At 40.1% G+C, this 22,996-nt stretch overlaps 1 protein-coding gene across 4 annotated transcripts in view; it reads right to left on the reverse strand.

Moving 5' to 3' along the window:
* The window catches only part of CDON (cell adhesion associated, oncogene regulated), a 99,464-nt gene that overhangs the window by 70,474 nt on the left and 5,994 nt on the right, over positions 1-22,996 (reverse strand). The window lies entirely within an intron of this gene.

A 22,996-nucleotide genomic window follows, 5' to 3' on the forward strand; every position in this document is an offset into this window, starting at 1 on the left:
AGCTAACTTGTTTTCTGCACGGACTTCTCAAACAACCCTACTTTTTCTAGAAAATACTCAGGCAATTAATTCCATATTCAGGGCATCTACTCTGGGCAAGAACCTACGGGGGGTACAAAGAGTAAGAAAGATGAGGAAGGCATAATTCCTGAACTAAAGGATATTGTGGTCTAAATGAGAAAAGAGGGCATGAATATAATTAGCTTTGGAATACAGTATCACCAGTGCAACGGGAGTGTGAAATATATTCAGAGGAATCTATCTTGTAGGCATTAGGCTCCGCTGGGCACTCAGCCACAGACAGGACGTCTGTCTCCCTGCGGCTCGTGCTCAGGTGAGGGAAGGGACAACTAAGGAAGGCACCCAGACACACGCTCACCTAACAGAATGACTAGCCTTTTGGCCACAGGGGCTCCTGCAATCACCACTTTTTGGATGGTTTTTCTTTATTTGGCATCACAACTTTTTGAATCAGAAACAAAAAAAGCAGTACTTTGATATTACAGCTTCGGGCAAAGATACACCCACCAGTGTCCATGACCCCACGATTTTTAGTCAGAAAGTCTCGTCCAGGAGAATTGGAATGGCCTGTTGTTTCTGGATGAACAAAAACACTGTGTTCTGTGTATAGATGCCAAGTGAGTGGGAGGACGGGGAGCGTTTTCTGCTAACCTCTCTGCACTCTGTGCACCGTTCCTATGAGCTGGGGACCACTCCCCTGTTAACTCTGTGTTTCAGTTCAATGTGAATGCAGATCACTCCTTAAGAGGACCTGTTGTCTGAACATCGATTTTCCTGCCTCTCCACCATCTTGGGGGGAGGACTTCCTCACGGCCCTCCCGCACCAGCCACCAGCCTCAAGTCCTCTCTTCCTTAGTTGAGCATAGTAATTTCACTGCACCGTATTTAAGAACATGCTGCATTTACTTTCAAAATACTGTTTATCACCTATACAATGTGTTAGTTTCCCAATTTGTTTTTATTGCTCAGCTGACTTGCTTTTCTGTCTGTGAAGACTGTGGCTATCTTGGACCAGGATGGAATACATCATGACTTTTTCCCACCAAAATCAATGGAAATGGTTTGCACTAAGAGGCAATGCTTTTAGGAAATAAAGGTTATCAAGAATTAAAGTAGTTAAGGGAGGGGGGATGGGCGAGCCACAGAATGAGGCACAAGTGTTACAGGAAACAGAAGGGTCACTTCACCCGGACTTAGAAGGTTGAAGAAGACTTCTCTTGGAAACGATGATCAGGTGAATGTGAATGGATGAGTCTGGGGGGCAGGAGGGAGGAAGGGAGGGAGAACAGCAAGGGAAGGCTGCAGTCCAAAGAGAAGGAGCTATGTGTGCACAGAATTAGAAGGAGCAAGGAGGTATGGCTGCGGAGCCGAGGTACAAGGAGGAAAACAAGGGGTGGGGGGCAAGGCGGCACAGGGGAGCAGAAGCTACGGCACACCGAACAATATAAATCAGGGTATTTGGCTTTTATCCTGAGAGGGGAGTATTAATGGCTTTTAAGCAGGCAAGGGACAAGATCTGACTTGTGCCTTTGAAAAAATCATTTATGCTGCCATGTGGAGCATGGCCCAGGAGAGGAATGGAGGTTAGAAGGCCGGGGAAAGAGGATGTGCGCCTGTACTAGAGAAATAGCAGAGGATAGACTTGAAAGATTACAAAAAATTTTTAAAGACATGGACATATTTACCAGGTGTTCTTAAAAGGTGGCACTGATAGGACTTGGGATAGTGAATGATCTGGACTGGGAAAGAAACAATCTCTTAGACGTCTTTGGAATATATCACCGTCCACTTCTGTCTCCCCACTGCTCTGACCTCAAATAAAGGAACAAGGCTGCTGTCCAGATTTCTACTTGGACGAGTGAGTGCATGACGTGCAGGAAATACACGAGAAACAGCAGGGCTTTCCATGGCTTGTCGTCGCAGTGCTGATGGCAGCAGGGAATGGGGAGTGTGTCCCTTAAGGCTCAGAGAGAATGAGTTGAGTTGGCCATAAGGGGAACTCTAAGAAAGAGATCGAGGAGGAGAGCAGAAAGAAGCCTGAAGTTCTTTAGAGCTTTCAGGGGACAATAACAGACGGACAAAACTGTTGCTCCCTTCTGAGGAAGGGAGGACCCTAAAAAAATCCACCGCATTGGAAGGCGTGGCAACGCCTCATTCAAAATAATCCACATGATCAATACCATTAATAAAAACTTTTAAAACAAAAAAGAAAAGGGGGATGAACCAGGGATGAGCCCTCAGATTTCTTAAAAATAAGTTTCAAAATGTCACTGAGTTTCATACGCATCTACCTTTTTTTTTCTTAAATTCAATTAGCCAACACAGAGAACGTCATTAGTTTCAGATGGAGAGTTCGATAATTCCTCAGTTGCAGAGAACACGCAGTTTAAGGTCATCGGACACATTCCTTCCCTGTTGACTCCCTCGTGATCACTCGAGCCTTTGATCCACACCACTCCCCACACTCAGAAAACGAGCGCAACAGCTGGCACATATCTTTCAGTGATTTCACTGCAGGAGTGGGTACGGGCAGGAGGAGGGTGAGGAAAAGCAGCAAAGTGCCATCATGAGTCCAGCTGCTACAAAGACACCCTCTAGCACGTTAATCTACGGAGGGGGGTGATTCTCCTTTCAGAAATGAAAGAATGCCTTAGGGCGGTGATGTGCAATTGACAACCGCGCATGCTCTGACCTGCCAAGTAGCTCGGAGGCAGTGGGAGGAACGTCTAAATCTTCTAAATGGAGAGCTGGTAGGACATCAAACAGCCAGGTCCACACCTGGAACTTGGACCAGTCTCTCCTCACCAGAACTCAGGCCCATCATATGAAACGCAGCCCTACAGAGGGCGCATTTGATGAGCACACAACGATCGCACCCTCACTCAGAGCGACTCCTTAAAAACCGTGCACACCTACAGACCTCACGACCCTGCCCCCGCGGCCCCCAGGTCTCAGTCGAGTCAGCCAAGCACACGAGCTGACCCTGCTGCTGCACAAGCATGTCCTTTCACTGTGGACCGTCAGGAGCAGAGGAAGAAAATGGAAGTGACTAGGGAGTTATGGCACCAAAAAGGCCAAATGAGCAAAGAAATAATCAACTCCACATGAGCCACTTCGGCTCCAACACAATGAAAAGGGCCGAGGACTAACCCCAGGAAAGGTCACTGGGGTCAGAGGTCACCAGCAGAAAGAGGCAACAGTGAGGGGCCAGAGGAGTCAGTGTGGTCCTAATTACACACCAAAAGAGAAGGGGTCTAAGTATGGAGTTAGGTTCTATTCACAATATTTATGCATCTAAAAAAAAAAAAAAAAAAAAAAGTCAAGTGTTCCTGTTCCACTGTCTTTCAAAGAGACTATTTCTTCCTGCTTCTAGAACACAGGAAACCAAAAATCATGGAGATAAGATAATTCTGGCATCCACCGCGGGTTGTACGGGAGCATTACAAATAGACAAACAGCGAAATTCTACACAGTGACTCGGCAGAGATTATTAAAAAGACAAAATACAGCAAGTTTCAAGAGGACCATTTTGCAGACACCAAAGAGTCAGCACTTGCCACAAATCAACACTCGGTAGATTTTTCAAGGTTGCCACTAGAATTGGCTTCCCGGGGGAAAAAAAAAACCCCAGGGTTTTGGTAACCATGAAACAAAAGCCAGCTAAGAGCAGAAGTTTTTAAGTTTGCTAAGAACTAGTTAAACTTGAACAGACTGATCTTACAAAGACCCAGACAGACATTTGGCTAACTTTTTTTGATGAAGGATGAGAAGGAATACGAAAATATTTTAAAAAGGGGCTCTAGATAAGTGTTAGGTAATAAATTTAATATAGTTGTTATTATGTTCAGCGCATTGCTGAGACCTTACCAAATGAAACAAATTTCTCCCTGGCTGTTCCGAAAGACTCGCCCTCTTGGGGTTTGGTTAGATTTCATTTTAATAACAAGGAAATAAAACCTCAAGGAGAAACTCATTTCCATGAAATGGATTCTAATGTATACAGTCAAACATTTAGGAAAAAGCAAAATAAGAAAAAATGTGCACACTGCAAATAAACTTGAGTCAATGCTGGCTGAGCACGGGACTCGCATCACAGTGACTTTTATATTCTGCCACCTGCTGAGCTGGAAGCTTCCTAGAGACCTGGGACACAGTGACCCTGGTTTCCAAGGACCTCATTCCACCTTCAACCATGGCTGCATAAAATCACTGAAGGAATCTAGATTTCTTAGGCGCCTCTGCTTTGTTCAACTGGTGATGGGAATTAGGTCACACAAAGGTTCATCACCGCTCTCACAGCGCCATGGAAGGGAGGCTGTGCCCGGATAACGGGACTCCTCATGCACATTCATAAATGGACATACAAGTCAATCACAGATTACCACATAGTACCTAATCACCTCAAATGGACTGTTAAGTCTATAGATATGTAAAAATACACACTGGCCTGTAGGAAGAAAACCTGCACCCCAGAAAACTCTGCTAGGCACTGAGAGCCAAAGAAATGATCAAGAAACAATGCCCTGATGAACGAGAAAATAGAGAAATCAAGATCACGGGATCTTTGCAAACACAGCACAATATCGCGGGTCATTCTAATCCAACCGGGAGAGCCAAGGAAGCAGTGCTAGCGTTAGGTCCAGACGGTCTTCCAGAAATGAAGCAGAGCTTGCCGAACAACTCTGCTAGGCTGCGTATGCCTTCAGAGCAGTGGCTGCATTCTGACATTATGGGAGGCGACAGCAAACAGGACGGTCAAGACCATTCAAGGACACGCTGACACCCAAGACACAAACACACGCACGCACGCACACACATGCATGCACCAGGTACGCTACTGGGGAAACCACAGCCAACTGGCCCAACTTGGAAGACACAAAAACTTATTCCATTGATAACTCCTCGGTGCAAAACTTCTCTGAAATTCCTTTGTTAATGATTTTCAGTGTTAATGTATAAACCTGATTCTTATTATGTTCTTATGATTATACCTGATTTTTAACACCACAGCATCTTTCTTTTCTTTAAGATTTTATTTATTTATTTGAGAGAGAGAGAGAGAGAACACAAGCAGAGGAAAAGGGAGAAGCAGGCTCCCCGCTGAGCAGGGAGTCCAATGCGGGACTCGAACCCAGGACCATGGGATCATGACCTGAGCTGAAGGCAGACATTTAACCGACTGAGCCACCCAGGTGCCCCCAACACTACAATGTCTTAACTCCAACGTTATCAACCAATTTATTCATTAATGGCTATTTCCCAACAAATTAAAGACACCAAGAATTTTCTTACAGTGCTATAACCAGTAAAGATAATTCCCAAAGAGCTCCAAATTTCTTGGCACAGTAACAGCAATGTGCGATTGAGTACACAGCTTACAGACTCTGACTTAGATAGGTAAGTTCTGGCATATTTCTTAAAATCTTTTATATTACACTATACTCAACATCTCCTATGTATACAACACTAGTCACACCTTCCATCTGCCGAATACACTTTGTATGTTGCCACATTACATACCCTAGTAGCAGGACTCTTCTTGGAAAGACCTGTCATCATCGGCTTCTATGAACAACATGAGGAGGTTTTCGTCTTGTTCTGTTTTTTTGGTGAGATTTACAGGAGCATTACAGTAGGTTCATTCTTTACATAATGACATAATTAATGTGGGTCTTGGAATTTTAAGAGTGCTGTGGGCTGGGGTGCCTGGGTAGCTCAGTCGGTTAAGCGGCTGCCTTAAGCTCAGGTCATGATCCCAGGGTCCCAGGATCGAGTCCCGCATTGGACTCCCTGCTCAGCGGGGAGACTGCTTCTCCCTCTCCCTCTGCCTGCCGCTCCCCCTGCTTGTGCACACACACACTCTCTCTCTGACAAATAAATAAATACAATCTTTGGGGGAAAAAAGAGTGCTGTGGGTTGTATCCTTAGCTTAATATTCTGAGATCTCTTTTTTAGACCCATTTTCTAAGCCAAATTATAAGTACAGTTGGAATCTGCAGCCTAAAAAACACAAAAAAGCAGTTTCTCGTTCATTTACACAAAGAAAATGTCGTGTGTACTTATAGTCAACGTAGCTGGGGAAAAAAAGAAGGGCGGGGGGCGATGAAGAAGAACAGACAATAGAGACACCATGATCTCATTTCCTAAGTCTCTGACATCTTTAACTCTTGGATTACATATAAACAATAGTATTTAAAAATATTTTTGAGGCATAAAAATGTTTCAAAAAGTGGCAGATGCCCTCCCTTTAAAAACAGTATTTTTTTAAAATGTTACAAAATCTTTAAATATATTTTAATAACTATATGTTAAACATATTTTTTAAAAAATAAGTTAGTGGTCTAAATGGATACATTTCTTTTTCCTAGAGAATGTCAGTCACGTAAAACATTTACTAATTTAGTGTGGCTTAGGTACTGCCTCTAAGGGAGGAAAAAAAACTCCGTGATTTTTTCCAGCTTTATGACAAACATTTTACAAGTGCTGTGTTTAGGTGAAAAAACAAAACAAAACACTTAAAAGCTCAGGGGCACCTCTTACACAAGTTTTGCCTCATCTCTGGCAAACTCCAAAAAGGACCGCACTTAATGAAAGAAGGAATGGCAGGAAAATCCAGCAAAGGTATCCAAGATCAACACCATTTCAGCTCTCAGAATTAAGTCAAAAGCATAGAGTTCAACTTCAGTTTGCAAACAGAAAAGAAAGTATATGTGTTAACTCAAAAAAAAAAAAAAAAAGCCAAGTTGAAAAGAGAAAAAAAAAGTCAGAGACTAGTTTACAATTTCATTGTAAAAACTTGGAGGGGCGGCCCCTTTACTTTATATCCAAGTAAAAAAAAAAAAAAAAAGACCCACAAAAACTGGAGAAATTACCCTAGCAAACTTGCACCATGAAAGCGTTTATTCATTTTACAGTCAAGCGTTTTCCAGCATTTTACAGTCAAATTATCTCTAAGGTACTCACGGGACCCCGGAAACACAGCAAGACGTGAGCAACGTGCAAAACAACAGAAAAGATAGGTCTTCTCATGAAAACTCAGTATTTATCTTAAAAAAGGAACCACTGCTTATGAAGAAAATGGCATTACCAAGCTAAAAACTTGGTTATCAAGCTTTCCAAGAATTTACGTTTAAAACATTTCACCACCCTACATAATCATCTCCTTTTTCTCTTCCTAGCTTCCCTGACAACCTAAGTAAGTATACCTTAAGAGCAGAGGTCCAGATGGCAGGTGCGGGTGTTCCAAAACATCAGATATTATTTTGTTTATTTGAATTACATTCTTTGCTTGAACAGCCTCAGGGTGCACATAAAACATACTACTAATTAAAATAACCAACAGCAGTCCTAATAAAACATCTAAAAAGCAGCCTTTATATAGAGAGACTTTTTAGGTGCTTGCCTCCTGACCTCAGCACCTGGAACAATGAAGGTGCACTTAACACTAAGTGAAGCATTTCCATTTGTGCTGGAGAAGGATGAAAAGCCCACTTGAGGCTGTGCAAGGAAGAGAACCCTTCTTGATAATGATGCATCATCAACACTTGGGCATAAATCTCACAGATGGACACACAGCTAGCATGAGAAACCGCAAAGAAGCCATATCCCAGGATGGACAACGGCATCCTGAGAATTTGCTAGATTTAATCTACAGCAGTGGTTCCCAGACATCTGGATGTCAATAACCAGGAACACCGAAAATGTCAATAACCAGGAACACCGAAAAATAAAGCAAAACACCTGCATGTCCCACGTAAGCTTGCCAGCAGTTTGCCAAGTAAGAATACTTTTTAAAAAAAAAATTGAAAACTGTCATCTGTCCCTGTCTCATTAGAACAGAACAAATAGGTAGGCGAAACACTTTCAGACTAAATTTGGCTTTAGGAATCAATGACTGCACGTCCTTTGGTTGGTTGTTCCTCATTTTACTCCAAATATAAAATCTTCATTATAAACTATGCTGCTTTGAAGATCAATGTTGAGAAACACCTAGTCAATAGATCGAAGTTTTCACTGTCTTGAATCGGTATGTTTAATATTATGTAATATAATACATATTGCATATTATACATTTGGATATATATTATGTGCATATATTATGTATATTATATATTATCATGTGTCATATATTATACACAATTATATAATGATATGCTATAATTATATATTAATATATATTACACACATATATACCATAACAACTCAATACATTTGGCTTCAAAAGAGGCTAAATCACGCGCCCCCTAATGGACCATTAAACACAGACACCCTGTAGCTTTTCATCTTAAATGTCAACCAATGAATGTCCCTAAAGCAGCATTTTTAATCTCCTTGGTATTGACAGGTTTCTGCCACTCAAAGATACCCAACTGGTCCTAGACTGTCGTCCCTACGCTTCCATAGTAACACTCCCCTCCAACATAGGCCGAACTTGCAGACCTTACTGGGAAACTGGTATTTCAGAGGCAGGAAACTGACACAGTCACCCCACTAAAAAAATTCCCATGACTCTCTCCACACGCCACTCTAAAACTTCACGCTTTAAAACGTTTCTCCTTCTTCAGGAATGGCTCTGATTTTCATTTTAGTCTGACTTCCCCTGGGTCAAAATTACAGCCAAGGAGGAGTCCTGGAAGAGAAAGTGCAGAATTTGAGTTCATCTGACTCTCCCTACGGTGGGAAAAAAAGAACGAGGCTAGAGATTTACTAGTCCCATAAATGCAGAAAAATCCCACCAGACTTGGACTGACGACTGGTTTGTCCATTCCACGAAGGAAACAAACCATGTATATTTTGTTCACCACTGTCTACCCAACACCTAGGAAGTTTCTTGCACAAAATGAATGCTGAGTAAATGCTGATAAAGGAATAAACGCACATTGAGAGAAACCCAGTAATGTTTCCCAGGAATTACGAAGTTATTTCACAAATGACTAATGTAATATGCTTAAAAACATTCTAGTACGCCAAAAGAGATAATATGAGAATGGTCCCACATTACTAAGCAGCAATTTAAACGAATCAGCACTAAAGGTCTATGACCTGTTTAAAGAGCTCATTTGTTCTTAGATGGAAGCCAACTCCCATATTCACTTATGTTTTATTATGTAAATTTTTAAAAACCAATAACTAATAGCTATGTGCTATATAATTTAATAGGTACTTGAGGGGCGCCTGGGTGGCTCAGTCGTTAAGCATCTGCCTTCGGCTCAGGGCATGATCCCAGAGTCCTGGGATCGAGCCCCACATTGGGCTCCCTGCTCCGCTGGAAGCCTGCTTCCTCCTCTCCCACCCTCCCTGCTTGTGTTCCCTCTCTTGCTGGCTGGCTGTCAAACAAAGAAATAAAATCTTAAAAAAAAAAAAAAAAAAGTACTTGAGCCGAATGACTAACAAAGTGCATGATGCATTACCCAAAAGCCACAGGAAAAGAGAAGAGTTTAAATAACAGACGTTATCAAAAAGTCCTTTTAAACCTGAATAGAAAAGGATCCTCATACAACAGCAGAAGCACCCTTACTTTGCTCACACAGAAATGACCAGTGGGGGCTGAAAAGCATTCATCATCATGTTGGAAGTTCTAAAAGCATAGGACCAACAGTGGGTAAATGGAAGTCTCTGCTCTTACGACTGTTGTAAGGATTTGTGGCTTAAACGACAGACTCTTCATAGACTTATGACAGAGACTGGCATTACAGACTAAAATATCAGGGTTTTCATTGTACACAGTCATGTCTCCTGCAATGTGATATGAATTTTTCTAAGGTCAAGATCATGTAAACAAAATCCTACCACACAAAGCATTATTAAATTTAGAAAGATAACTCTCAAGGAGGAATTTCAAATATACTTAAAGAGTACTGGCCAAGTTAACTGGGTCAAACCACAAATAATTTTATAAATGTTCTTAAAACTATCAAGGGCAACCCTCTCGGGTCCCCTCCCTCCTTGGGAGCTTTGCACTATCCCTTTGTTGTTGCTCAATAAACCTTGCTTTGCTGACCCCCCCAAAAAAACAAAAACAAAAAAACTATCAAGTCAATCTGTCCCACCTCTTGGTAACACTTTTTACAGTCCTGAATTTGGTAAATAAATATCTAAGGAAAACAAGCACATTTTTTAAACCAAATGCCACAATGCTAACTTACACATACACATGAGGTGGACTCCCTGTCAACATCAGACAAATCAACTTGCTAATTTATTTGTATAAATAAATAAGTTCACCTTTATAAATCTTTATAGATTTTAAAAGATCGTACAAGTATTTAAATCAGAGCTCCCAGAGAAAGACTCAAATGTTTCAGTCAGTAGATCTGTCATCTATCTGCCCCAGCACCAAAGAGCAATGACCCATTGCCAGGGGTAATGGTGGGTCCCTTGGAAATGATGTAAAGAGGCAGGGCTCCTCAGCATGAAAAACCTTGCCAAATAATTCTGATACTCTACACCACCCTTGCTTCTTGCTTCCACTATGCAGGGAATAATTGGTTTGTGTGGAAACACATCTATCTATTTGTACATCTTATCAAACATCTGTCTTATGAGATTAATTATTCCAAAGAATAACAACAACTACCATTTATTAAGTTTACGGGTGAAAGATTTTACGTACATTATTACCAATCTTCACAACAATCCTAAAGATAGGTATTGTTTCCGTTTTACAAATGAGGTAACAGTAAAGAAAGCTCTGACAGCCTGCCCAGGATTCTACAGCTAATAAATGGCAGGGGTAATATCTGAACCCAGGGCACTCCCAGGCCTACACTTACCCCTTTCTACACACAGCTTCCTGAATAAAAGAAAGGCCTTAAGTACAAATCTGTTTTCATGTCCATAGCCACTTCTCATTCCAGAGGGATTCTCAAACCTACCAGGTTTTAGCTCTCTTTCTCCATTTTAATCTGTAGACAGGCTGTTGGAGGCATGAAAATTATTTTTTATAAATTTCCCTGTTTCTGTACTGCTGAATCTCAGTTACCGTAAGTTACTGTGGGTCATCAGCCAGACAGTGAATATCAGTGCCCAACTGGCATTTGTTTTTGGATTATGTCTATGACATGTGAAGGTCAAGTGATGTTACAGGATACAGGGGACAAAGAAAGTTTTGGAATTGGTAAGAAGAAAAGCAGATGTGAATTATCTTCTAGCTCATGGCAGCGTAAGTGTGACAAACTTGAAAAGCATGTGATGTAGCAAACAGCCTTATACAACATTATGAAACACTTATTACGAAGATCACATATTACTCTGGTTCATCAACAATAAGTAAGTATTAACACACCCATACATTTCATTCAGTGGGTTTGAGAGTTCCCAGTACTATACACAACAAGGCACTTTCAAAGTGATGGTCCACAAAATATTGGGCTGGTAGTTAAAAACAAAGTCATTATTAAAAAAAGAAAAATATTAATGTGCTTCAAATCAAAAGAACCAAATCAAATAGGCAAGTGAAATATAAAATAAGCGTATCTCTCTACTATTAAACAATACTGATAATCTAAAAATTTTTTAAGAATTTTAAATGTTTCAATTGTGGTTATGTATTTATTTTGTGAATTTTAGTTTTATAAGAATTTTGCATCTAGTTTATTTTGTTTATAATTAAGAGATTAGTAATAAAATAATTTAATAAATATAATTAAATTTAATAATTTAATACTTTAATAATTTTAAAGTAATAAAATAAAAATAATTTAAACATTAGTTTACAAGAATTTTTCCCTTTGAAAAAGTCATACGTTATCCAAGTTTGAGTGCTAACCCCTTTTTAGCAAAATACAAGCCATTATCATCTCAGTTAAGACACTCTGTTAACTAATCAAACACACAGCTATTTCCTTGATCACACACATCCCCACCAAGCTGAGCTGAGAGTGGGGGTGGCGAATAGGACAAGAATTATAGTTTCAAAACATAAGATTCACAGTCCCCCAAATCAAAACAGTTAAAAGAATCCTATAAATGCTACCTACCTCCATGGCCACCAAGACCACTACCCTAAGAAAACTCTATAAATGCAATACAATCAAGCTTTATCCTCTACGTTATAGGCCCCAGAAGGAATATCTTAACGCCTGCACATTTGCAGAGTTGTGGCTCAACGTTTTCTCCTGCAAACACATTCAGTTATCACTACAAAAATTACTGTGCTTCCTTGAAAACCTGGATTCCAGTGATAAAAATCCAATAATGAGGCCAACCTGTGGGGTAGAAGAAACAGATGGAATTCTCAACACTTAACTGATTCCACAACTCCTGCAATTCTTTGGATCCCCCTTCACTGCTAACCCTCCGTCTTCGGCAGTCACTTGAGGGCAATAGCTAGAAATAAAATAGGGGAGTTGCCGGGTGGGGCTGGCAATAGCGTGCATAACTGGCCCATCTCCAAGTCAAATATTTGCATCTGATGATCCCATGCCTATCCTATTTCTTTTCTGGAAACAACTTGGAAATGGCACTTTACTGGTGGTCGTTAATGCTACCAATCCCAGTGAAGGGTCTATCTGTGCTGACCATAGGTAAGCTCAAAAGAAAAGAAATTTAAAGGGATGTAAGATTCAAGCTCACTGAGTATACATATAAGAGTTCTAGACAGCACTGGGATTTCCCATAGACAACACTTGTTGGAGAAATTATCAAGAGAAAAGTTAGCAAAGGGTTCCAAGAACAGGTAGCCCTTGCTTCTAAGAACATGTCAGTAAGGTAAGTATGAAGTACATCTCTCACAAAGTGATTTTTATTTTCCTGGTATTCAACTGATATGTTTATATTGAGTTTGGGGAGATAGGAAGGAGAAAGGGGAGATCTCAAAGTCAAAAAACTGAAGATTCAGGCCCAAAAAGTCAAACAGTGTGCAGTTATTTGGAGATTCAGAGAAATTTACCCAAAAGTTCCCCGTTAACGCTCATAGCACTCACCTACCAGCTCTCTTCGCTTTGCGCCAGGTTCTAGCCATTCCAAAACCAGAAACATATCATCAATTCTAGCTTATTCCCACATCTGTAGCTCCCCAGAGCTTAACCCCCACTCATTTGATTTCGATTTGACAGTCTAATTCAGCGATGTCACAAATAACATCCTATTTTGTGAATACAAACCCCCACCTCAAAGACAGCAATTCTAACAATCAGAGCAGCAACTCTCACCCTCCAGGAGCACTGACCACACACTGACCACACTGTCCGAACACTAAATGAGAGAGCCCAAGAGCCTGATGGGCTCTCATTCATTCCCGTCATGCAGGTGAAGAAATTAAAGCACAGGGAGGCTATGTCACGAGTCTACAGTGGAATCTGGCTTTGACACCAGGTACTCACACTCCTGAGCTTACCCCCGTCCAAACCCTTACGATACAATGCCTGACAGTTCCCAGGTTAAGAAAATTCCATTTACAGAAAACTAACTCACCCTCAATTCAACTGTTTCATTAATCCGGAAATTGCACATGCTAAGTTTACTTAAAACAAGGTGTAAGGGCGGGGGAGGTGTCTGCCAGTCCTATACTGACTGTCTACTAGGCAGCATATGAATGACAAGGAACAATGGTCTTCATTAGTTGGGCTCAGCACCATATGTAGAATCCTAGTTTAATGCATCGCAAGAACATTGGGCACTTTCAAGTCACACTATCAATCTGTTGGGAATGAGAATAAGAAAGCGCAGCAAAGAAATGAGCCACCAAGAGTCCATGGCCTAAATATGCTATGACAATTGTCCAAACCATTTTCATACAGTTAGAGAGGAAGGGGTCGAAAAAATTAAAATTAAAGCCGAAGACTTTTCCAAATAAGTCAATTTCATAAGACAACAAAGAGGAAAATTCTTTATTGGTTATAACTTCCGCTAAGGAATATCAAAGAAACATCAAAGAAAACCACGTTTAAAAGATGTTAAAAGCATGAGGCAGGAACTCTAAAACTTCAAGAATTTAATCATGTAAAAGCCAAATTAACCTGCCGACATAAAATTATTATTTTGAAGCCACTTAATCATTACCTAAAAAACAACATACAAATTAATACGTATTAATCACTAGAGACAAAACTACATTATGGACTTGGCTTATACTTGGTAATTAGAGAGCTGAACAAGTATTCATTCTTGTTCAGTTTTTCTCCTTTAAAAAAAAAAAAAACGAGTTACAGACAAGCTTCATCAATCATTAAGAGGGCCTGGTTCTGATATTATATGAGCTCTGTCAACTTTAATCAAGTTGCTTGCCAGATCGCAGATAAGTAATGACTTGCTTAGGTTAAGCAAGGCCAGAGTTTCCCTTCTGTAGTATATACATCTCCAGAGTGAAAATAAACAGCCTCACACCTCTTACTGGGAGCTGGTCTCTGTTGGTATTACAACTCACTCTTCACTCCAATGAAGGAGGAGGGGCAAGATTTGCCTTTAAGAATATCTACGTTTCTTCCTTTCCTTCTCAATCTGGTCATCAAAACCATTTTTAAACCATTTCATTAAATAGTTAACAACGGGTTTGATTTTCACCGAAATGACACAAATTGGCTGTCACTAAATGCTTTAGCCTTAACATTGTTTTAGCCAACATGATACAGCGATACAAAACGAAAGGGAAATAACTAACCGACCAAAGCAACATTAAAAGGCTCGCTTAAAACCGCAAAGCTTGAATTCATTTTCCTACATATCCAAGAAATGAAAAACCAAATTATGCCTCGATAGCGCCCGTCATGTTTTGGATACAGGGGTATCATGAAACAACTGGTAAGAGAAAGAGCATATCAATTTAGATTTTATATTCATTCCATAATCAAAGACACAAATATAAAATGACATTTTTTTCCAAAAAGCCCCCTTTGCTATTTTGCTTACTTACCCAGAATTGGAAAGGGCTTTCAAACTTCATTTTCAGCTGGGACATTCCATTATGGAATTTTTAAGCACCCAAGTACCTGTTCTAAAGAAATGTGCTAGAAAGCAAGGATCTCTGCACTCGAAATAAAAATAAAGTGACCTCTGTAAAGGAAAGAGTTTGAAAATCCAAGACACCAGGGAATCAATTTTACCTTAGGCAAAATTCACTTCCGTAACTTCCCTTAGGTCAAGGGAACGTATAATGCAGAGTCTGTGGTTTAGAAATGTCAAAGAGAAAAAAGATAACCAATTTAGAAGTATTTTACTCTATTCCTAAGCACAGACAAGTGTGCAATTATAACCTACTTTAAGCTTAAGAAGAAAGACTACAGTTTCAAAGGACCTCCTTTCCCAACATTCGAGAGATTTTAAAGACCATCTAACTTTGAGCTACGTTAAAACTCTTGTATCTGATAGTCATGCTCAATCAGGTATTGTCTTCATGGTTTCCATTCTCATGAAAATTTTACTGCCTCATATATTTGAGCAGAAGAGTAAACACACACCAAATCTGTAAAACACTCTGCAAAGTACAAAGGGCTATAAGTTATTTAAGAAATGATCATCATCAGAAACAGGAGAAAATTATTCTGTGTATGGAATAAAAAGAACCACGCGACAGGAGCAGTAATTGTTGGAACGGGCCACTCCTCTGCAAGGAGCTAAGTGAACAGGGGCGTGTGACAGTTCCACTGACACCCTCCTGTGCATGCAACACCACACGGGACAGTCCTTTGCTTTCCCAGTCCTTTCTTTGGAGGCACCATTCTTGTACGTCTGCAGGGCACCCAAACAGACAAGGGTCCCAGTCTGCAAAAGCAATATGCCAGTCCTTTGTCGCCACGTTCCTTACTGTACAAGTGCCCTGGTATACGGGCCGTACATTCACTCCAGGTAAATCAGACACTAAAGAGGTTAGCATTTCTCAGTGAATTAGAAGGAACTTTTACAAGTAAACCCTTCATTTGCCTACTAAATGTCAAGTGGAAGGATTTTTTGCCAGAAAACTCACATTTCAGCATGAAGGGGGAAAAAGCCTTAATTGCAGAAATGAATGAAAAACTCAAAACTCAGCTTCTCTTTCTAGTGTGTTGAAAGCCTCGGGAGTTTGTTTGATAGGTGGTGCCCGTTGACTTGATTCCATGACCAGCTGACATCTGTGATCACAACTAATTAAGTATTCTGTACCTACGTACAGCTAGCTAAGAAAACACGCACGTGATCTTTGTCCTACAGGGTTAATCATTTCCTTATCTTTCCCCTGATTACCTCCTATCTCAAAGATCCCAAAATAAGTAAAGCACTGACAAGTTCTCTTTAAAACATTTATGTTATTTTCATGTGGGGTGGGATACAGCCCAGATTTGGAAGGGTCGCACTGAGACACCCACTTTGGGAGCTGGCTGCAAGAACCCCTACTGACAACAGTAAGATGTATGTAGTCAAATCCCAGGGCTAAAATTTATTTGATGCCACAGAACACTGATATGAATCTCCGCACAAGCTGGACTGTATGATTAAAAACCCCACTGTGGCTGCTGTCATAGTAACAAATCTGAAATTATTTTAAGACCTAACAACTATGACAATAGCTCCTTTAAAATGCATCCTCAAACACAAAAGAAGTAACAAATAATGACTACTGTGTTTGCTAGCCTAACAGGAGACCACAGTTAACAACCCATCTTATAATGACTCAACATGGGCTTTAGTTAGCCACGGGATTAAAAAAAAATTAGCTCTAAAACGTATAATGAAAATTATATGAAAGACCTATATAGGTCTACATGACAAAACAAAACAAAAAATGATTTCTTTTAAAAGAGAAATCCAACTAAAATACAAATCTAAAACACGATGACTAGAGCTCGGAATCAGAAATTCAGGGTAGAACTCTGATTTTTTTATTTTAATCTCAAAAAGGATTTGACCATAAAAAAAGAAAATATGACCATAAAAAAAGAAAATCGGCTCCCTGCTCAGTGGGAAGGCTGTTTCTCCCTCTCCTTCTGTGCTCTCTCTCTCAAATAAATAAAGAAATCTTTTAAAAAAATTAGTTTTGAAACATACTTTAACCCATCAGAACTACAATCCTCCTTACTGTAAAACTACACCCGTAATTCCATTTCGGATTTAATGAACAGCCAAGTTTTAATGGAAGAAACAAAATGAGCTTGTTTAAAAAGGTGATCACAGTAAGATGAACCCACAAGGTAAATCACGGACAGCACGTAATAGCCAGATTTTAGTATGGTTCTACTCAAGTGTTTAATGATTATCAAGAACAATGAAAGTGTCTTCTTAATATTTAGTAATGTCTGGATCTACTGGACCTACTGCTGAGATGCCTGGACACCAAACTGAAATCCTGGTATATGAGCTGTCATGAAATCATGGTAACATCTGCGGCACCTGGGTGGCATGTCTGGTTAAGTGTCCACCTCTTGGTTTCAGCTCAGGTCCTGATCTCAGGGTCCTGCGACTGAATCCTTCATGGGCTCTGCACTCAGTGTAAGTCTGCTTCTCCCTCTCCCTCCCTCTCTGGCCACCCTGCCCAATCNTACTGCTGAGATGCCTGGACACCAAACTGAAATCCTGGTATATGAGCTGTCATGAAATCATGGTAACATCTGGGGCATCTGGGTGGCATGTCTGCTTAAGTGTCCACCTCTTGGTTTCAGCTCAGGTCCTGATCTGAGGGTCCTGCGACTGAATCCTTCATGGGCTATGCACTCAGTGTAAGTCTGCTTCTCCCTCTCTCTCTGGCCACCCCGCCCAATCTCTCTCTCTCTCTCTCAAATAAATAAATCTTTTTAAAAAAATCATGGTTGGGGCGCCTGGGTGGCTCAGTCGTTAAGCGTCTGCCTTTGGCTCAGGGTGTGATCCCAGCGTTCTGGGATCAAGTCCCACATCAGGTTCCTCCGCTGGGAGCCTGCTTCTTCCTCTCCCACTTCCCCTGCTTGTGTTCCCTCTCTCTCTGGCTGTCTCTCTCTCTGTCAAATAAATAAATAAAATCTTTTTAAAAAATTAAATAAAATTAAATTAAATTAAAAAATCATGGTAACATCTAAAAATCTAATTTCACAACAGGAGTGAATAGGGTAAAACAGGCAGGAGAAAACACTATATTCAATCAAACTGAATTAACTGGTAACACGATGTTATTTTAGGGGTGATTATAAAAAGGATTAAATAGCACCTTTTCTACAAAACTGTACTATCACATTTGTAATCATGCTCAGACATTCACCGTCACTTGACGATTTTATAAGCCAATCATCAAACTTTTCCAACACATTGCAAGCGAGGTCATATTAAGCCAAAGAATGAAGTTTAACTCCACTTTGCGGATGAGGATTCCTCGTACCCACCTCATGCTCTCCTAGTTGCCAAACTGAGAGGAACAGTTTAAAGAGGTGAGCGATAAACAGCATGTCCGTTTCAGCTGAAACTATGTTCACTCCCTAATTCTTATTGCCTGTTACTCACTGTGTTGTTATTTGGTTATATACACACCCTGAGGCCAAAACCATGAAAATAAGCCAAAATAAATGGACAAGAAAAATGTCTTATCCCTAGCTTATGATGCTATTTTTGTTTTTATTGGAATAAAGAGGTTGCCAAGTTCTGATGTCATTACAGTAATTTCATGGCCTTATAAAATAGCATTTTATCCATTAAACATCTGTCCCCCTTGCCAAATTTACCTCCGACCAGCCAGTGTGTACAATGACTCACTGAACAGATATCAAATTCTAGTAAAATAGAGAATACTAATTACTTTTACTCTGATACCATAAAAAGCCAGTAACTGTCAGGCATTTCCCTGGCAAGAGACTGAAGCCAGAATGCACTTTTTAGTACCTATATTTCCAACAGAACACCTGCAATGCTGAGTATCCTAAAAACAGACAGGACTTGACATCAGCTCTCTAGACACCAAGTGTTGCACGGAAGAAAAATACACATTTTAAATATAAAGAATTGTTTAAAACTTCACCCATTTAAAATTTTAAAAAGAAAAAAAATTTTAAAGAAAAAAATGAAAGTGTTAAAACATCATGCATGAATCCCAGTAATAATGTGACATTTAACTGGTTTATTTTGGTCTCACATTCTGAATCTCCTCCCATCCGTCTCCCAAATTTTAAAAAGAACACTAGAGGGGTAAAAGGTAGCGGTAATAGAGAAGAGATGAGAGAGACCTGCTTAGAGCCAGGGAGGGCATGGAGGGTTTATGTGTGCACATAAACACAAAACTGTAAAAACTCACTCTACTATACTTTTCTGCTTTATAAAATAGGGAAGATACTGTTTTGTGGTGATTGAGGATTCTACACCCTCTTCAATCATTCTAAATATCCATTACTAACATACATTTACAGATATAAGATGTGTACATGGTGGGATTAAATAACTATGGACCTCAGAAAATGCCCCAAATACAGTTTTATTGATGGGATAAGTCACTAGTATTGGCCGTTTCCCCCTGAGTTATCTCTCTCTTGAAATTCAAGTATAGAAAAGTAGGGTGGAGGAGAGAAGGCAGAGAGCAAAGATATATATTTATTCATTTTGACTGTACATTTGTTGTCAGAGTGAAGAAATAACTGGGCCAGGAGATGGCCTCAAGGACATTCTCAGATACGCCCCTCCATAAAAAGGTAGCAAATACTATCCTTGTAAAGCATTACTGTGTCTGACACTTACAGACTTAGACTATTGGAAAAGTTCCTACTTTCTCTCAAGTAAGAAAGAAAAGCTGACATTTACTTATTAATGATAAACAAAGAATTATATTTAAAGTAAAAAGAGCAGACAAGTAGAGGCAGTCCTCAACTCTAAACTAGGTTTGGTTTGAGAAAACTGATTTCTTCAGTGGCCGTTTGGAAACGTGTAACACATTTTTCTCCCTCCAAAATGACTCATGGATGGGTTAGTATAGAGTCACTCCTTCAGAAAACCCCATTTCGTGGGGTCTTAGTACTGCAAGGGCCGTTAGAGGTCATGTGGTTCAATCCCTCACCCAAGGAAGAGATCCCTCCACAGTGTCTTCAGCAAATGTCTAGGAATAGGAGCTCATGGCCCCTCAAAAGAGCATCTCCTATCATGAGGCAGTCCTATTTGTCACAGTTCTTCCTTCTTTTGAACCAAGATCTGCATCTTTTGAGCACCCCTACGGGACAAAAGAGGAAACATATATCACTATTTCAACTCTCCCCACCACCCCCCGAAATCCGGGCCACTGCTGATCTGATTTAAGAAGAAAAGGGGACCACTTGCCTCTCTGGAGTCCGGGGAACCCATCCCTGCACATGGCTGTATGTGAAGAATGACCTTGTGTCAAGGAGTACGAAATAATAAGATTTCATAAAATTACAAGAGCTGAAAAATACAACATCTCCTGAGAGAGAAGTGGCTTGTGTTCAAGCAGATCCAGAAAATCCTTCCTCAACATTTCCAAAAACAGACATATAAGCTATTTACCTCAACCACGACCCCCTCCAGAATTTAAGAAACAAACAAGCGGCCTTCTAATTCAGTGACATCACCTCGTATTCTCGTTTCACTGTTTGGTGAAATAAATTTTATTTAGCACACTGGGGAATTCCAACAACATGGACAAAGAAATTGTCTGACAGCAAGTAAGAAGCCAAAACCTTCTCCCTGAAGCGGGTACAGTCCTGTTCTTCAAAATTTTTCTGTAACATAACAACATCTTAGCTCCACTTTCTTCCATTGTGGGTGTGTTTTCCAAGAGAACATTGTGCTGTTGTGCTTTCTTCCGAAAGAGTATCACACTAATGCCAGGCTAGTGGTTTTTTCTGTACATTTCCAAGTATTGATTATGGATTAAATGCTAAGTACAAGAGATATAAGCTACCTTAGATGGTCCTTCTTCTCTGCTTTGAGGGTCTCTTTCTTCCCTTCTAAACACACACACACACACACACACAAGGGGCATGTAGGTGGCTCAGTCGGTTAAGCATTCAACTCTTCATTTCAGCTCAGGTCGTGAGATCAAGCCCCGTGCGTGTCAGGCTCTAAGCTGGGTGTGGAGGCTGCTTAAGATTCTCTCTCTCCTTCCCCTCTCCCCCCCCCAGACACTCTCTCTCAAAAATAAAATTATATAAAAAAAATAAAAAATACACACACACCTACAAAAGAACACAGTTATCAATGGATTTGCTTAATGTAATTGTGACTAAGAGTATTTATATTACCTTCACCCAATTTTATGTACAAAAATAAGGTCATGGTAATTTTTGTAAGCTAGCCACGAGGATCTGATTGTCAAATAATTTAGGAAGAGGTTCTATTTTCTTTTTTCCCAATGGGCACATACCCAATGTGCCAAAAAAATGAACTACTACAAATTTCAAAACACACCAAAGATGCTGCAACAATTTAAAAAGCACAAATTACTACCACCTACAGTAACATAGATGACTCTCATAGACATAATGAGCAGTGTAAGAAAGCAGATATAAAAGAGTATATACCATATGAATCTGTTTTTATAAATATAGTTTGAGAGCAGGCCAAACTAATGTACGGTGGGACTAGTAAGAACAGTGACTGCCTGCTGGGGGAGGCAGGGTGGTCTGGGAAGGGGCACCAAGGAGCCTTCCGAGGTGAAAGAAATATTCTAGATCCTGATCTGGGTAACAGTTAACACGCATGTGTGCATATGTAAAACTTCGCCTAGCTGTTCACTTCGTGTATATTAACTGTATACTCATGTACATTCTTATATTATACAATCAATTAGAAAATGCGACATTGTTTCCAAGTGCCTATTCAGTTCAACTGCAAAATTAAGCAAATGGTAGCATACTACAGCTATAACAGCTGCGTGTACCCAAACCATTACTAACTTCCGAGAATTCCTTACTAGTTAGTACTTCAAAGAAACTACTCTGGATCAAAGTAATAGACTAATTTGTACAGGAAGAGCTACCAAAAGTAACAGAAGCTAACCCTCAGAGACGTGTTAGTATACCCAAGCCATTTACTTTCATTATCCCATGGAATCCCCACAACCGTGGTAAGAGATACTATTGTTACCCCCATTTTACAGATGAGGAAACCAAGATTTCGGTCAAGCTCACTGCCCTGGCTCACATAAATGAAAAAAAAAAAAAAAAGTGAGCTGGTCTCTAACAAGAATATGTAGCAGAAAAGCAAACTTCATGTGTCAACTTTTTCATTCTGTTTGCAGTACGGTAATCTAAAAATAAAGCCGACCGTGTGGCTGTAAGCAACAGAACAGAAAGCAGAATGTATCTCAATTCAGTCATAATGTGGCTAGCTCTTTACCCTCTGAATTCGGACACAAGGGACTTCACCGCTCCCTCATTCTATGATTGAAAGGCACATCACTGGCTCTTCAGAGCTGAAGACCCCACTCACATTCCAAGTGACATGCAGCAGAACAAAATGTACTTTGCGGTAGTTTTTTATATGCTCTCTGGCCATCAAAATAAATCACACGGCAAAAGAGTGTGAACAACTGTGAACCAAGACAGGCATGCTGACTTTAGTGTTTACTTCAATTCATTCGAGAGTCCTTTCAATGTGGCTGAACCAGAGAAGGGAGACTCGGGATTAAGGTGGGAAAGACTTAAACGTAGTCTCTAAAAAGGCTGCTTTATTTTCCCAACACTCTGCATTGTGAGGAGAATTTGGGAGACGACTACATGGTGGTAGGATGGGAAGCACTGTGACACGACATCATTTTAATCAGGAACAAAATATATCAAATTGACCATCGAATAAGCTACAGCATTCAGTCTGCATCGGTTGAAAATTAGAACTGGAATTCACAGTCATGTTTTAACTCTTCTCAGAATATGAAAATCAATGAACGATACCATCCAAGATTCAGACCAACTTCTCCTGGAAAAGTACACAAATACCAAACTGGACTAATATCCTGAAAAATGTTTGTATCCAAAAATTATTTGGGGCAGCGACACACTCAGGTTTCTCAAAAATTTTGCTCCAAAGATTTAACAGAATATTTTTGGTAGATATATTTTCATTTACTTGTGGCTGCTAGCGAGTTCAGCAGAGCAATGCCTTC

Source organism: Ailuropoda melanoleuca, chromosome 8, assembly GCF_002007445.2.
Source record: "Ailuropoda melanoleuca isolate Jingjing chromosome 8, ASM200744v2, whole genome shotgun sequence".
Lineage (NCBI taxonomy): Eukaryota > Metazoa > Chordata > Mammalia > Carnivora > Ursidae > Ailuropoda > Ailuropoda melanoleuca.